The sequence below is a fragment of the Sus scrofa genome, chromosome 13 (assembly GCF_054392235.1).
Source record: "Sus scrofa isolate SSC_HxYL_T2T_F1_AM1 chromosome 13, Sscrofa_HxYL_maternal_Yorkshire_Landrace_v2.0, whole genome shotgun sequence".
Taxonomy (NCBI): Eukaryota; Metazoa; Chordata; class Mammalia; order Artiodactyla; family Suidae; genus Sus; species Sus scrofa.
In genome coordinates, this window is record NC_139395.1 from 96,819,417 (window position 1) to 96,835,296 (window position 15,880).

The window sequence follows — 15,880 nt, forward strand, 5'->3', positions numbered from 1 at the left end:
GGGACTACGATTCCCAGAACCCTCCTGACCGAGACTCTATTTCCCAGAAAGCCCCGCGGACCCCCCCCCTCCGGAACTGCGCTCAAAAGCGGAAGTTAGGGTGAGTCTGGTGCTGGAGTTGGTTTCTGAAAGAGTGGAACTGTGCGCGGTTTTGCGCATTGTCTACCTCCAGAGGTCGTTTGTGAGTCAGAGAAACCGGGACTTTTGAAGGCAGGGACCTGGCGACAGGGCTTCAGTGCATTGTTCTGTTCCCTCTGGTGCGCACAACCAGGCCTGCTGCAGTCTTGTCGCCCTCCCGCCCCTTGGTGCTGTCTCCCTACCTCTGGGCGTTTCTGGGAATGGAGGCCGATGACTAGACGGTCTCGGGTACCGCTATTCCCAACTCTGCATTGCCTGTCTTCCACTAAGAAGTGAAGGTCTTAGCTTTAAGGGCATTACCCATAGGGTTCCCCGTGTGGATCCCACAGCTCTTTTGCTTTTTCCAGCAGTAGCTGCAGGAGTTGAAACTGTGGGCAGTGAGACAGATGTGGACAGTAGCAGGGAGGTGAGAGGTCTGTGGTTCCTGACTGGCTGTCCTGGTTCCCAAGAAGATAATATATCTGTGGCCCCAGCCCTATGGCTATATGGGACCTGTCCAGCACATGTCCTTTAATAATTGGATTCTGGAAAAAATCAGCCTCCGTCCTCAGACCCTGCGGTCCCAACCTCATCTCTCAGATCCCACCAAAGCCTCTTTGGGCCCCAATGCTTATTTTCACTTTTCCCCTTGGAGGTCACTTAGAGTACCTGGCTAGAAATGGGAGCAACAGTGGGATTGGGATAGAGATAGGGGGTCTGGAGCGTTTGGAGGGAAAGAGGAAAATAGAAGGGAAGGAAAGGACTGAGAAGGAGCTGTAAAATATTCGAGACAAAGTTACAGAAGCAAAATGGGAGGGTTAGCGTGAAGGCCTTGGGAAATGAGAGGAAATGAGGCCCACCATTACTGTGTATCTCGAAAGACAGAACTATATGTATCCGTAAGCAGGCAGATGAAGAATACATTTTATAGAGTTTCAGGCAAGGAAATCTTCCTTGATGAAAGGCAGGGGTCTGTCAGATGGATTACCTCATGCTTGCTGGTCATGAAATTTCAGAGTGACTGAATAAAGGTCACATTTCTGGGAGAGGCCAAAACTGCACTTAGGTTAAGTATTAAGTCCATGGAGTTACCGTCGTGGCGTAGTGGTTAACGAATCCGACTAGGAACCATGAGGTTGAGGGTTTGATCCCTGCCCTTGTTCAGTGGGTTAACGATCTGGCGTTGCCGTGAGCTGTGCAGTAGGTCGCAGATGCGGCTCGGATCCCGCGTTGCTGTGGCTCTGGCGTAGGCTGGCAGCTACAGCTCCGATTGGACCCCTAGTCTGGGAACCTCCATATGCCACGGGAGCAGACCAAGAAATGGCAAAAAGCCAAAAAAAAAAAAAAAAAAAAAGTATTAAGTCCTTGTTTGCTGACATGAGCCTTAGCACCAGTGACTCCATTTGGACGCTGTTTTTTTCTTCTTTTAACAGAATTTCCTTAATGAAAGCTTTAAAAATATTCATTTTACTCAATTTTGAACCTTGGGTACCTGTCCTTTTGTTATTCTGTGTGATAGAATGGGAAGTATACATCAAGCAAGTCTCCTGCGTTCCAAATTACTGTATTTGTCTTGAGGAGAAGTGTTAGGAAATGGAGTCAGGTTCTCAGTCTTTCAACCCCTGTACAGTTGTGTAAGAATGTGCCACGGGCCTAGAACATTTCCTTGCAAAGATAAAAAGAGCTATCATATCCTGTGCTGGGTATATGTCTTTGTTTGGAAATATCTTTCCCACTTGCAGACTGGATGTGTACTTTGTTCTGCTTGAGCATATGTGTCGTATGGCGCCTGACCAAACCTGCTGCTGTATCTGTTCCTAGAGGGAAGGAAGTGAGGTATTTTACTTGTGGTACAAGAAGCATGCATAAAGATCTGCTGGCTGTGGGGGAAATCACCATTGAAGCTGATCTTGCTCTTTGTCTTGGAGAGTAGGGAGTAAAGCGTTGTTCCGCCTAGTGCCTGTATGAGTTGTGTCTTTCTAGCACCTCCAACACTTGCAAACCATGAAGTAGGTTGATACCCTGGGGCTGCTACTCTGGCAGCAGGCATTGTATACCCATTGCTGTCCTCTTGTGGTAGGACTCCTGCCCTGGAGGTGGCAATAGGTGTCACTTGCTTGGCAAAAAGCAATTCTTTGCTTCTTTGATTTGCTAGGTGTACTAGATGCTCCTCTGATAAATACTTCTTTTACTTGAGTAACTGGATAACAGAGATTTTTCAGACTTAGGTATCTGATAGACATTTCTAGAAGATGAAAAAGTCAGCTTGTCACTTTAAGGGGAACAATTTACATATTCATTCCCAGTGATAAAATTTGGTCTTTCAAGCAAAAATTAGAATTTTGAAAAATCTGTCTACCATCTTGACAGCTTCACACACTTAAAGGATTCTTCTGATGAGCTTGATGGTGATATTGGCAAATGTGACTTCTTGAATATATCGAATAATAAAATGTGTCAACATTTAGAAGATCTTCAAAGCTCAGTATATTAGATGCATGTTGTTGCATAACAAATTATTAGAAAACATAGTGGTTTAAAACAACAACTATTTATGATCTCACAGTTTCTGTGTCAAGAATTTGGGAGCGACTTATACAGGTGGTTCTGACTTAGGGTTTCAGCTACAGTTGCAGACCAGATGTCTGCCTCTTGAGGCTGCAGTCATCCAAAGGCATGCCTGGAGCTAGACTGCCTGCTTCTAAGATAACGCACTCCTGGCTGTTGGCAGGAGACTCTGTTTCGCATCACATGGACCTCTCCACAGGGCTTTGTGTGTTCTCATAACATGGCAGCTTACTTCCCCCGGAGCAAGTGATCCGAGAGAGGGAACAAGATTGAAGCCCCAGTGTCTTTTATGATCTACCCTCATAAGTCACAGTCTGTAATTTCTACCATATTCTACTCATCAGAACCTAGTCATATGCACAGCCGCTACTCAAAAAGAGGGAAATTAAGCTCCACCTCCTAAAGGAAGGAGTACCAAAGAATATGTGGACATATTTTAATAGCACTACATTTAGTGAACTGATATTTTCCAAATGTCCAATACACGATATTACAAAACCATGATGCATGGGTAAAAAAAAAAAAATTGCATTCCAATTATAAGATAGCCCAATGGATTTTTTGGTAAGATTTTTGTTTTTTCTATTATAGTTGATTTTTAATGTAACAGAGTATGAAAAGTTCATTGATGTGGTTTTAGACTCCACATTGCTACCAAGAAGCTATGATTTGTTGAGTTTTGGTGTAGCGTCAAAAGGTGAATCTCCAAAAATATCTGAAAAGGCTATTAAGATAATCCCCTCATTTTCAACTGCTTATCTCTGAGGCCAAAGTTTCTTCATATAGTTCATCCAAAACAACATTAGAACAGACTGGAATACAGAAGCAGATATGAGAATCCAACCCTCTTCTTTTAAGCCAGACAGATTTGCAAAAATGTGAAACAGTGCAACTCTTCTGATTACTTTTTGTTTTGGAAAATATATTTTTCTTAAAAAGTGTGTGTGTTGACAAGTATTGGATTTATTACTATAATTTTAAAGTGAAGTAAATATTTTCTCAGTTTTAATTTCTAATATAGTCATTACTGATAGATATAACCCAAAAACAAAAGTTCTTTGGCATCCTCAGTAATTTTTAAAAGTTATTTTAAAAAATTTTTTTGTCTTTTTAGGGCCGCACCCATGGAATATGGAGGTTCCCAGGCTAGGGGCCCAATTGGAGCTGTAGCCCCTGGACTACGCCACAGCCACAGCAACTCGGGATTTGAGTGGCATCTGCTACATACACCACAGCTCATGGCAACACTGGATCTTTAACCCCCTGAGTGAGACCAGGGATCAAACCTCCATCTTTGTGGATGCTAGTTGGACTCGATAACTGCTGAGCCACAGCAGGAGCTCCTCCTCAGTAATTTTTAAGAGTGTATGGGGGTCCTGAGACCAAAGAGTTTGAAAACCACTGTCTAAGCAATCACAATAGTCCTGTCACCCTTGAAATGGCATGTTCAGGTGTGGGCATGTGGTGCAGTTCTGGCCAAAATGAAATATGAAGTGAGGTGTTGGTGTTGTGTTCAGTTTTCAGCTCAGGGTATTAAATGAAAATATACATAGGAAAAGGGATTGGTGGAGTTCTCGTTCTTAAGCTAGATGAATATGTGATGTTTATTCACCTTCTTTATCTCATACATGTTCAATTATTTTCTGTGTGAGATATTTTATAACAAAAAAGTTAAAAGAATGTATGGAAGAGAAGATTTCCCTTCCTCTATGTAAGCATTGTGTCTGTTTTGCAGCATATTCATCTGGTATATTGGCCCCAACTGTACACTGTTGGGCTCTCAGGAATTCTGTGAGCCTTTCATGGCTCTTTGAGTCTGTGTCAACAACATATTTGTGATATTTGACTTGTAACCTGAGAGTCCCAGACCTCTTGCCACATGTGCAGTCTCACCACATTCACAAGGCCGTCAGTTCAAGCTGTACAAAGTCCCTCATAAAAAGACCTTCTCTGCTCTGGCTCAGTCCCCTCTCCCCTAAGATCAGGCAGGATGCCAATATCTATCACACTTCTGCCAAGTTCTCTCACCTGAAGCCCTCATAGGACTAGATATCTACTGGGCTCGCCAGCCCACCAGTTCTGTAAACCACTGCACACCAAATCCACTTTAGACCCCTTTAGAACTTGCATGAGCACTTTCTAAGTGGAACCCTCAACAGGCACAAAGGCAGGCTAACTACACTGTGGTTGAGTGAGTGGTTCCTCTCCCACTGTGGTCATCGGTGAGGTTCCCCCAGTCTTACAGCACGTGTGGAGCTCTGAAACCATGATTTCTGGGTTTCTCCTACCTCTTCTCTTAATGTAACTTACTCAGAAATTTGTAAGTCAGTTAGTAAATTGGAGAATTAAACAATCCAATTAACAAGTTTGAGCAGATACCCTAGCAAAATCCAGGCTTGGCTATCATGGGTGAAGGAAGAATGATTATTGGGCAGGCACCAAAAATGTCTACTACAGTTATCTACAAATATATGTGTATTTTAAACCTTTCCAAAATAAAATGTGTTTCTGTGCGACTACAAAAGAAAATGATTAAAGGTAATGACTAAGAAGGGGAAATAGACATATAAAACTAAGAAAAGCAGTCACATTTTGAGGTATTGAGACAGATATGCTGGTAAAGGAAGCAGATCCACTTGCTGAAACCCAGTTTCCTGATCAACAGACCATATTTACTTGCTGCTTTTGCCTATTTATAAAGTTTACAGCAGTTCATACTGGATGGATTATTTTTTCTGCATCTGTGGCATGTGGAAGTTTCCCCAGCCAGAGACTGAACCCATGCTGCAGTTGCAGTCTGCACCACCACAGCTGCAGCAACGCTGGATCCTTAACCCGCTGCACCACACACAAGAACTCCCTGGACGGAATTTTTTAAACAGCCTTTGAACATTTCTGAAAAATCTTTGTTGGCCAGTGTTCCAATATATCTGCCTGATTATTCAGTCTGTCACAGTCCAGTTAGTTAGAAGAGAAGGGTGAGTTCCCGTTGTGGCTCAGTGGTTAATGAATCTGACTAGGAACCATGACATTGCGGGTTCGATCCCTGGCCTTGCTCAGTGGGTTAAGGACCCGGTATTGCCATGAGCAGTGGTGTAGGTCACACGTGGCTCAGATCCCGCGTTGTTGTGGCTCTGGTATAGGCTGGCAGCTACAGCTCTGATTAGACCCCTAGCCTGGGAACCTCCATATGCCACAAGTGTGGCCCTAGAAAATGCAAAAGGACACACACACACACACACACACACACACACACACAAAAGGGACATCTAGGAGAAAATAGTCGTGATATATAAAAGATTAATAGCCCAAATATGTAAATCAATAAGAAAAAGGCAACCTAATTGAAAAATGGACAAAGAATATGAACAGGCAATCTGCAGATTCAAAGATACAGTTGACCAAAAAACATCTGACAAGGTTCTCAACATTATTGGTAATCAAGGAAATACAAGATAAGGAGTTCCGGTCGTGGCTCAGCAGAAACAAACCTGACTGGTATCCATGAAGACACCGGTTTGATTCCTGGCCTCGCTCAATGGGTTAAGGATCTGGCATTGCCATGAGCAGTGGTGTAGGTCGCAGACGCAGCTCAGATCTGGTGTTGCTGTGGCTGTGGTGTAGGCCGGTAGCTATAGCTCCAATTCAGTCCCTAGTCTGGGAACCTCTATGTGCCTTGATGTGGCCCTAAAAAGCCAAAAAAAAAAAAAAAAAAAAAAAAAAAAAAAAAAAAAAAAAAAACAAGATAAAACAGCAGGAATGTGTTTATTTTCACAACATATTATCAGATGGTTAAAAAAGAGTAGTAGGGGGAGTTCCCTGGTGGCCCAGCAGATTAATGATCTGACATTGTCATTGATGTGGCTCTGGTTACATGTGTGGCACTGGTTTGATCCTTGGCCCAGGAACTTTTGCATGTCAAGGGTGCAAAAAAAAAAAAAAAAGGAAGAAAAAGGAATGAATTCCCTCTGTGGCATAATGTTTTAAGAATCCATTTGCAACAGCTCAGGTAGCTGCAGAGGTGTGAGTTTGATCCCCAGCCCTGAGCAGTGGGTTAAAGGATCTGGTGTTGCCACAACTGTGGCATGAGTTGCAGCTGTTAGATTCAATTGCTGGCCCGGGAATTTCCATATTCCATGGAAACAGCCATTAAAAAAAGTTGAAGGGAGTAACAGGTTTGATGAAGGTGTGTCTGACATCAAGCCTTTCCATAGAATTCAGTGTTGATGTGAGTATAAATTGATACAGCCAACAAGCACATGAAAAGATGCTCAACATCACTTATTAGAGAAATGCAAATCAAAACTACCATGAGATACCACCTCACACCAGTCAGAATGGCCGTCATTAATAAGTCCACAGATGACAAATGCTGGAGAGGGTGGGGAGAAAAGGGAACCTTCCTTCGCTGTTGGTGGGGATGTAAGCTGGTACAACCATTATGGAGAACAGTATGGAGGTACCTTAGAAATCTATACACAGAACTACTGTATGACCCAGCAACCCCACTCTTGGGCATATATCCGGAGAAAACTTTTCCTTGAAAAAGACACATGCACCCGTATGTTCATTGCAGCACTATTCACAATAGCCAAGACATGGAAACAACCTAAATGTCCATTGACAGATGAATGGATTGAGAAGATGTATATATACACAATGGAATACTACTCAGCCATAAAAAAGAGCAAAATAATGCCATTTGCAGCAACATGGATGGAACTAGAGAATCTTCATACTAAGTGAAGTAAGTCAGAAAGAGAAGACAAGTACCATATGATATCACTTATATCTGGAATCTGTGACACAAATGAACCTTTCCACAGAAAATAAACTCGTGGACTTGGAGAACAGACTTGTGGTTGCTGAGGGGGAGGGAGTGGGGTGGACTGGGAATCTAGAGATGCAAACTATTGCCTTTGGAATGGATATGAGATCATGCTGTATAGCACTGAGAACTATATTTAGTCACTTGTGATGGAGCATGATGGAGGATAATGTGAGAAAAAATGTGTGTGAGTGTGTGTGACTGGGTCACTTTGCTGTACAGTAGAAAATTGTCAGAACATTGTAAACCAACTATAATAGAAAAAAATAATTATAAAAAACAAGGTATGGAATTTTAAAAGCACCTATTTGAGGTAGTAGAGGTGGCTAGGAAACAGTGGGAGGGGCTAGGGAATGACCTAGTGGGAGGGACTAAAGGACAGGTGTGTGAGGGGAACGATCTATGGGACTGGGAGTGATTTGGCGGGACTGGAATTGATGGGTGAGGGGGAAAGCACCCAGGGTTTGGAGGAACCAAAAGGTACTGGAAAGGACTGGGGGAAGTGAGAACAAAGGGCGGGGGAAGACTGAGACAAATTAGAAACAACTGAAGAAACTTGATAAGCGGGAGGGGAAGGGGTGGAATGGGAAGGGCTAGGAAGGTAAAATGGAAACAACTTTCAGTGAACTGACCCAGAGCCACTGGCAACAGGACCTGAGAACACCAAGCAAGGCCCCTGTGGAAGAAGGAGGTTTGCAGCAAACAGGAAACACTACTTTTCAGAGCGCTACTGCTAACTGTGCCTTGCAGAAGTTCTTTCACTTCCTCTTGTCCTGGTTCTGTTATTACATTGTAGTTTGCCTCTAAAGCAACCGAGATCTTTGAAGTCTCCTTTGGCTGGCAAAGGTTTGTATGTTTCCCATGTCATCCTAAGGTACAAAATAGGCATCTCAGCTGCCTCTAGTAGAAACTTCCTCTGTCACTCTTTTTTTTTTTAATAAAAATTTTAATTTTTTAATGTTTTGTTGAAATATAGTTGATTTACAAGGTTGTGATAATTTCTGCTGTACAACAAAGCGGTTCAGTTCTACATGTACGCACATCTATTCTCTTTCAGATCCTTTCCCCACATAGATTATCACAGAACATCGGGTAGAGTTCCCTGTGCTAATCAGCAGGTCCCAGTTGGCCAATCATTCCCTATACCTCAGTGTGCATATGCCAATCCCAAACCCCCAGTCCGTCCCTCAGCCCCCACAACCTGTCCCCCTGGCAACTGTATGTTTTTCAGTTTCTGTTCTACAAAGAAGATCATTTGGAGTTTCCGTCGTGGTGCAGCGGAAACAAATCTGACTGGGAACCACGAGGTTTCGGGTTTGATCCATGGCCTTGCTCAGTGGGTTAAGGATCCGGTGATGCCATGAGCTGTGGTGTAGGTTGCAGATGTGGCTCGGATCCTGCGTTGCTGTGGCTCTTGCATAGGCCAGCAGCTACAGCTCCAATTAGACCCCTAGCCTGGGAACCTCCATATGCTGCCACTGTGGCCCTAAAAAGACAAAAGACAAACAAAACAAATAAGATCATTTGTATCCTTTTTTTTATATTCTATATGTAAGTAATATCATATGATGTTTGTCTTTGACTGTCTAACTTCACTAGTATAATTTCTAGGTCCAACCATGTTGCTACAAATGGCATTATCTTGTCCTTTTTATTGCTGAGTAGTATTCCATTGTATATATGTACCACATCTTCTTTATCCAATCCTCTGTTGATGGACATTTAGGTTGCTTTCATTTCTTGGCTATTGTAAATCTTAAAACTCAGGAAGTTGCTTCAGATTCTGGCAGGTCATGAAGGAGGGCTCTTTCTGCAATAGATTGTAGGTATGCATAAGGAGGTGCAGATCCCAAGACTCTTTCTCTTCTCTTTTTGTTTGAGGCAGTCATTCTTTTTTTTTTTTTTTTTTTTTTTTTTTGTCTTTTTGCTATTTCTTGGGCTGCTCCCGTAGCATATGGAGGTTCCCAGGCATAGGGGTCGAATCAGAGCTGTAGCCACCGGCCTATGCCAGAGCCACAGCAATGCAGGATCCGAGCCGCGTCTGCAACCTACACCACAGCTCACGGCAACGCTGGATCGTTAACCCACTAAGCAAGGGCAGGGACCCAACCCGCAACCTCATGGTTCCTAGTCGGATTAGTTAACCACTGCGCCACGACAGGAACTCCTGAGGCAGTCATTCTTTTAGGAAGTAGAGGGCTCTGTGGTCCCTGGCTTTCTCTGTGGTTCATGCCATTTTTCCACACAGTGAATTGCAGGGCAGCCAGACAGCAAAAATCTTCGGGATGTGGGGAAGTGGGGTTATGGGCTGAATCATATCCTTCCAATTTCATGTATTAAAGACCTGTTACTTCAGAATGTGACTGTATTTGGAGATGGGGCCCTTAAAAAGGGGATTAAGTTAAATGAGGCTATTAGAATGGGTCCGAATCCAACCTGACTGGTTTTATTAAAAAAGTAAATTTGGACACACAAGAGATACACCAAGGATGTGCACATACAGAGAAAACACAGCAAGAGGGTAGCCATCTGGAGGCCTGAGTTTAGATGGGCCTGAGCCTGAAGATATTGGTGGTGACAGGGTCTCACTAGGCTAAGAGAATGATAAAAGAGGGCGACAACCTCAGACTAGGGAAAGGATGAGGGAGTAGGTGACAGCCTGTTCCACTGGAAGGTTCTTTGGGCCCTGCCATGCCAAAAGATCTAGCCAAGTTCAACAGACTCAGGTTTCAATATTGCCTTTTCCTTTGTATGCTTCCTACCTAAATTCTAGCCCACTGTTCACTGTGCCTCCAGGAGGCTCCAGCATTTCAGGGTGGTGCTTACCCCTATAACCTTAGCACCATCATCTAGAACAGTGGTACTCAACAAGTATTTGCTGAATGGATCCGCAGATGTATGTATGGGTAGATGAATGTGTATATGAATGTATCCGTGTCCAGGATACAGAGCCTGCTCCCACTTCCCAAGCAGTTTGTGTTTCTCTCTGTGTCAGTCCATTTCTCCTTCTACCTGCCCCCAGTGGCTCTAAAAGCCCTTAGTCATTTGGTTCAGATGCCCTGGCTTTGGAGACCAGCTACTTATTAACTAAACCGTTGCACCACCCGCTCTTATAGCCTTAAATTAATTTGGGTTAATTCTTAACTGTTTCCTTTCTGTTCATGTGTCATTTAATGGTTTGCCTTTATCTGATTTTCCCCAATTTCCTGTGCATTTGTGGTTTTCGACAGGAGCTCTGTACCAGAGGCCTCATGCAGCCACACCAAACGAGTGTGGGCACCTAAGGTTTCTAAGAGGGTTCTCCTGCTGCTCTGGGTCTCATCTGATTGGTGTCCATCCACACATTCCCAGCCAAGGTTATTTATGCTAGAGGAGGAAGAATGCCCTCCCCAGAGTCAGTTCCTTGGGAAAAGAAGAGCTGTTGAGGCGCAAGCCTCCAAAGAAGAAAGAGTCTCTGCAACAGCTAAAGGTTGGTGACATACTTTTTCTCCAAGTCAGTGCAAGCTGTCCATATTTGCTTTCTTTCCCATGGAATTTCATTAGTGTGTTTTGTCCAAATGACCTTTGGAATAAACAGTAAGGAAAAAAAATTTGATCAATAGAATAAGTTTCATGGGGGGACTGAGAGTCTATTCATGATTGATTCTCAATGTATTAGCATAGTGCTGGACAGGAAGGTGCTTAATAAATGTTTGACAAAGGAAGGAGAGAGAAAGGGAGGGATTGGAGAATGGCATGAATGGAAAGCACGTAATGCATTATTCAGAAATAATATGATGATAACATAGTCGTGTTTTCAAAGCTGATTCATTGCACTCATTGACACCTAGAATCAATAAAACAAATTAAGTCACTTTGCATGTTGAATAATGTATTTATAAAGATAAAATAACAGTAGACAACTAAAAAGCAACAAAAAGGTACTCTTTGGAACTTAAGCATAAAGATAAACAGCAGTGGTCATATTTTAAGATAAATTCAAAACTCTATAGTGTCATAGCCATTTGTTCTCTCTATGCCCCATTCTCCAGAGCAAATTAAAACACTACCCATTTATTTATGGGTAAATGCAAGCTGGACATAGAGGTAATAGAATTGACTGCAACTAGTCAGTTTGGTGTTTAGAAAAGGCCAACTAATCAGAAACTGCATTGAAGAAATTTACAGATATCTAGGTTTCCTGCCGTTGAGAGGGATTAACCACACAGAAATTCAGCAAATGTTCAAACGTATTTAATTATATATCAAGGAAAAACATCTCAGTGCAGAAAAAGAAAAAGATTAAGGAAATTAACTTTTTTTTTTTTAAGTATAAGTCTTTCACTTCTTTGAGATCACACAAGCTACTCAGTTGAGGTCCAGAAAAATAGCTCTAAATGACAGGTATATGGCAAAAGAACACACCACTGTGATGGAAGTAGAAGAGGAATAATTAAGATATATCATTTTTATAAAATCAAAATCTCAAAACTAAGGAATTGTTCCTTCAGCAGCTCAGCTAGTGACATGTATTAAAGTTCTCAATGTCAGGAGAAGTCACTATAATTTTATGTGATTTTAGTTTGGGGAAAATAAAATATAACCGAGGAGAAAAATCAAAAAACATTTCCAAGGCAAATTCAGAGAAAACTCCATTTTGACATCAGTCTTGCAAAGATTGTATTAATGAGGCATGTAGTTTGTTTTGAAGGGTACTTTCTTAGCTGCTGTGGGGTGTTCTCATAGCTATACTAAGATGATACAGGCTTTTTATGTGCCATAAATTTCACCTATGAAACTGACTAGTACAAGAGTTCAGTGGGTCCCAAATTTCAGCCAGTGATAATTTCTGTCACATCTTTTGCTACTTGTACTGCCATTTAACATGGGTTTTTTTCTCCTATAAATCAAATTATTTTTTAATCTTAATATATTTTACAAGAAACGTAATGTGTATTAACAATCAAAATAACAAAATAATAATAATCGTAATTTAAGACTATTTCGAAGCTAAATCAACGAGATAGAATATACTGGTAGAGAAGAAATTAGACTCCTTAGAGCTCATGGGAAAGAGTTTGGATAATTCATATGCTCAGACTACAGTTTGCTTTTTGTGGCTTTATTTAAGAAGCAAGTTAATGTTTACATGACATTGAACTTCAAAGTCCAGGCAATAAGGAGGAAAATAAAGTGAGAGAGAAAAACAGTTGGCTTGTCACTTCTTGCTTTTCCTCACCCTGCAGAGAGGCCCCAGGAGGCAGAAGCATGCAGACATTGGAAGGCCCCAAGGCAGGGGGTTCCTTATCTTACCAGGGTACAATACTTTTAAATTAAATTATAAAATGTTATCATGCCGAGATACAAATGCTATGTTTTCTAACTCACATGGTACTTATGCTTGCTGGAGTTTCCTTATGTCTTTAAAATAATAATCTTTTTTCTACAGTCTTGGTGTAAAATTCTTTACCTTACTTCCTTTTTATGATGCATTCTCTGGCCATGTTGTGTGTCTTTGCTGTGATGCTCTTGGATTATAGGGGTGAGTACTGGCAATGGAACAAAGGAGGACATGATCTCTATCATACAACGAAGCAGCATCATTCTTTTCAAGTACTTGCTTTCTGATTCTTCCTCTTGTGGGGGATTTTCACTTATTCCTGACTTTTCAGTTAGGCCAGCCTCATCCATGACACCAGTAGGGTGGACAAGACATGAGCGCTTGCCAGATGGGCCCCTGGACTAGACATCCTTCCAGGTTTGCCTCAAAGGGAACTTCCATTTCTGGAGGCAGCAGTAAACCAGTGCCTCCCTGGAGGGAAATCACTACTGCATTTTGACCGCATCACATGGTATTTTGAGGTGTTCATGGATACATTTAGAAATGTTAAATTCCATAAAAGTTCCCTTTAAAGTTTGGCTCCATAGTTGACAGGTCTGTGTGTTCCTAAAAGAGTATCTGAAAGACAGGAAAGGAAGCTGGAGAGATGTCCTTCAAACGAAAAGGCCAGATGAGATTTAAAGAGCTAACTGCCTGCTCCCTCAAGGAGGGGGAACATAACTCTTCATTCCTTAAGGGGAGCTATACAGTACGACTTCCTTCCAAAGATCACACTGTGGAAGGTGAACTTTACAGTGGAGAGACCTGACCAACACGACCTCAGCCAGGTGATCAAGGTCACCATCAACAGTGATACCTCATGTTGATGATTTGCACCTTGACATGATGTCATGAAAATGGCACTTTGCCTCTATGGTCTTCCTCTCTAAAACCTATAACCCCAGTCTAATAATGAGAAAAACATAAGATAAACACAAATTGAAGGAAGGCCTATAAATACCTGATCAGTAGTCTTCAAAACTGTCAAGGTCGGAGTTCCCTTGTGGGCAGCGGGTTAAGGATGTGGTGTTGTCACTTCAGCAGCTCAGCTTGCTGCTCTGGCCTGGATTTGACCCCTGGCCCAGGAACTTCTGCATGCTGTGGGTTCAGCCAAAAAAAACCCAAAAAACCAAAAAATACAACAAAACTGTGAAGGTCATCAAAAACAAGGAAAGTGTGAGAAACTATCACAGCCCAGAGAAGCCTCAGGAGGTATGATAACTAAATGTAATATGGTATCCTGAATGCTTTCCTAGAACCAAAAAAAAAAAAAAAAAAAATGACATTACCTAAGAATTATGAAAATCTGAATAAAGTATGGACTTTAGTTGATAATAATGTATCACTATTGGTTCATTAGTTGTGACAAATGTACCACACTAAGGTAAGTTGTTAACAGTAGGGCTCCTTGTGATCTCCAGCACTTCCTGAAAATCCATGAGAAAGTATATAATCACATCAAGTTTAGGTGGTGCCTCTGGTGGCTGCTACCCCAAGATTAATGGGGACAGATTCTAGTTGTACAGTCTAGTGCTTGAAGTTACTTCCAGAGAGAGAAGCCAGGAGGAAAGGCAGGGATAAATCATTTGATATACACATTGGCTGATTGATTGATTCATTCATTCATTCACACACACACCCACAATGAAACAGTGGTCAACCTTCCCAGTCTCCATGGACTTCCCTGTGTCTATCCATCTTTGCAAGTGGTGTTTCTCACACACTTTCATGTGCCTGTGACCCTACAACTTTCTGTCCTCAGCTTCATCCACCACTTGCCATAATTCTCTCATCTGTGCATAGATTCACTTGCCTAAAGACATCCCCACATGCACTCTTCAAAACTGGCTGAACCCATGCTCTTTTAATCTTTCTTTTTGTGACTGATGCCACCACCCCCTCAGCCACCCAGGTCAAGAACCCACCCTGTGCTGAGCTATCCCTCAAAGCCACGCAGCTATGGAATTGTGCAGATTCTACCTCCTAAATATTTATCAGAGCTGAGCTCTTCTCTCCAACCTCAGAACCTTAGTTTGACTTCTTACTATGTCTCATCCCAGAGACAGCCTTAGCCCCCAACTACACTCCCACCTCAAGCCCACCCCCACCACCCATTCAGCCCCCACTCCCCTCACACACAGTGGTCTCTACCACACAGACCTGACCTGCCACCCTGCCACTCCCCTGCCGACAGCCCTCCAAAATTCCCTGTCACCCCTGGCATGGAGGCCAGGTTCATCAGCCCGCCACCCAAGCCCCTTTGTGAATTGCCTCATCTTGTCATTCTCCCCTCATCTCATGCCATGTTCTCAAACTCAACTTCTGCTTCCACCAGACTACTTGGAAAACCCTTGCGCAGTTTCTTCCCATGTCCTCCTCCAACTTGGGTTTCAACATCCAACCCAAACTCTCTTTGGGAACGTTCTCTGAGCTTTCAAACCTGAGGCGAGCACCCTCAGGGATCCTCCTTAGAGGTCCAGTCCACGCCCTTCCATTGTCCATACCTCAGGCATCATGCTCAGTCATACCGTGATTGGCTAAAGACTAAAAACACAGCAGTGAACCAAACCAAATAAAACACCCTTATTTCTTGGAGTGTTTACTCTTTGCACACTGCCTTTGATTTTCCCTCTCCCTCGGGAGATTGTGAAGGTGGGTACTGTTCTTGTATGCATCTTAAATGCTTAGCATTGTATACAGAGCGTAATTGGTGCTCAAAAAATGCAGATGAATAGTCCATGTATGAAGGTCCCGGATGTTGTTCCTTCCATTCTTCGTGCCAACTCAAGGATAGGAGTTAGAAACATGCCTTCACCATGCTGAGGAAAAATAACTTGAATGCTCCCTCCACTCCATCCCCTCCCCAGTCCTCCCAACTTCGTTAATTTTATTTTCCTTGGAGCAGCGCAAGTTTAGTGGTATGTCTGCATGTCCTTCTCTGAGGGTGTCCACTTTCCTCTGGAGGGAACAATTTGTACACAACCAAAATATCGTAAGCGCTGGTGGTT

The 15,880-nt window shown here is 42.7% G+C and overlaps 1 protein-coding gene across 6 annotated transcripts in view; it reads left to right on the plus strand.

Moving 5' to 3' along the window:
* The first annotated feature begins 10,713 nt into the window (after nt 1–10,713).
* Nucleotides 10,714–15,880, plus strand: part of ZBTB38 (zinc finger and BTB domain containing 38) — a 130,830-nt gene continuing 125,663 nt past the window's right edge. For 5 of the 6 annotated variants that reach the window (XM_084986693.1, XM_021068345.2, XM_084986697.1 and 2 more), the window contains exon 1: nt 10,714–10,982. The gene's annotated coding sequence lies outside the window, so the exon portion shown is untranslated. The remainder of the gene's footprint in view (nt 10,983–15,880) is intronic. The other variant, XM_084986691.1, reaches the window with a different exon arrangement.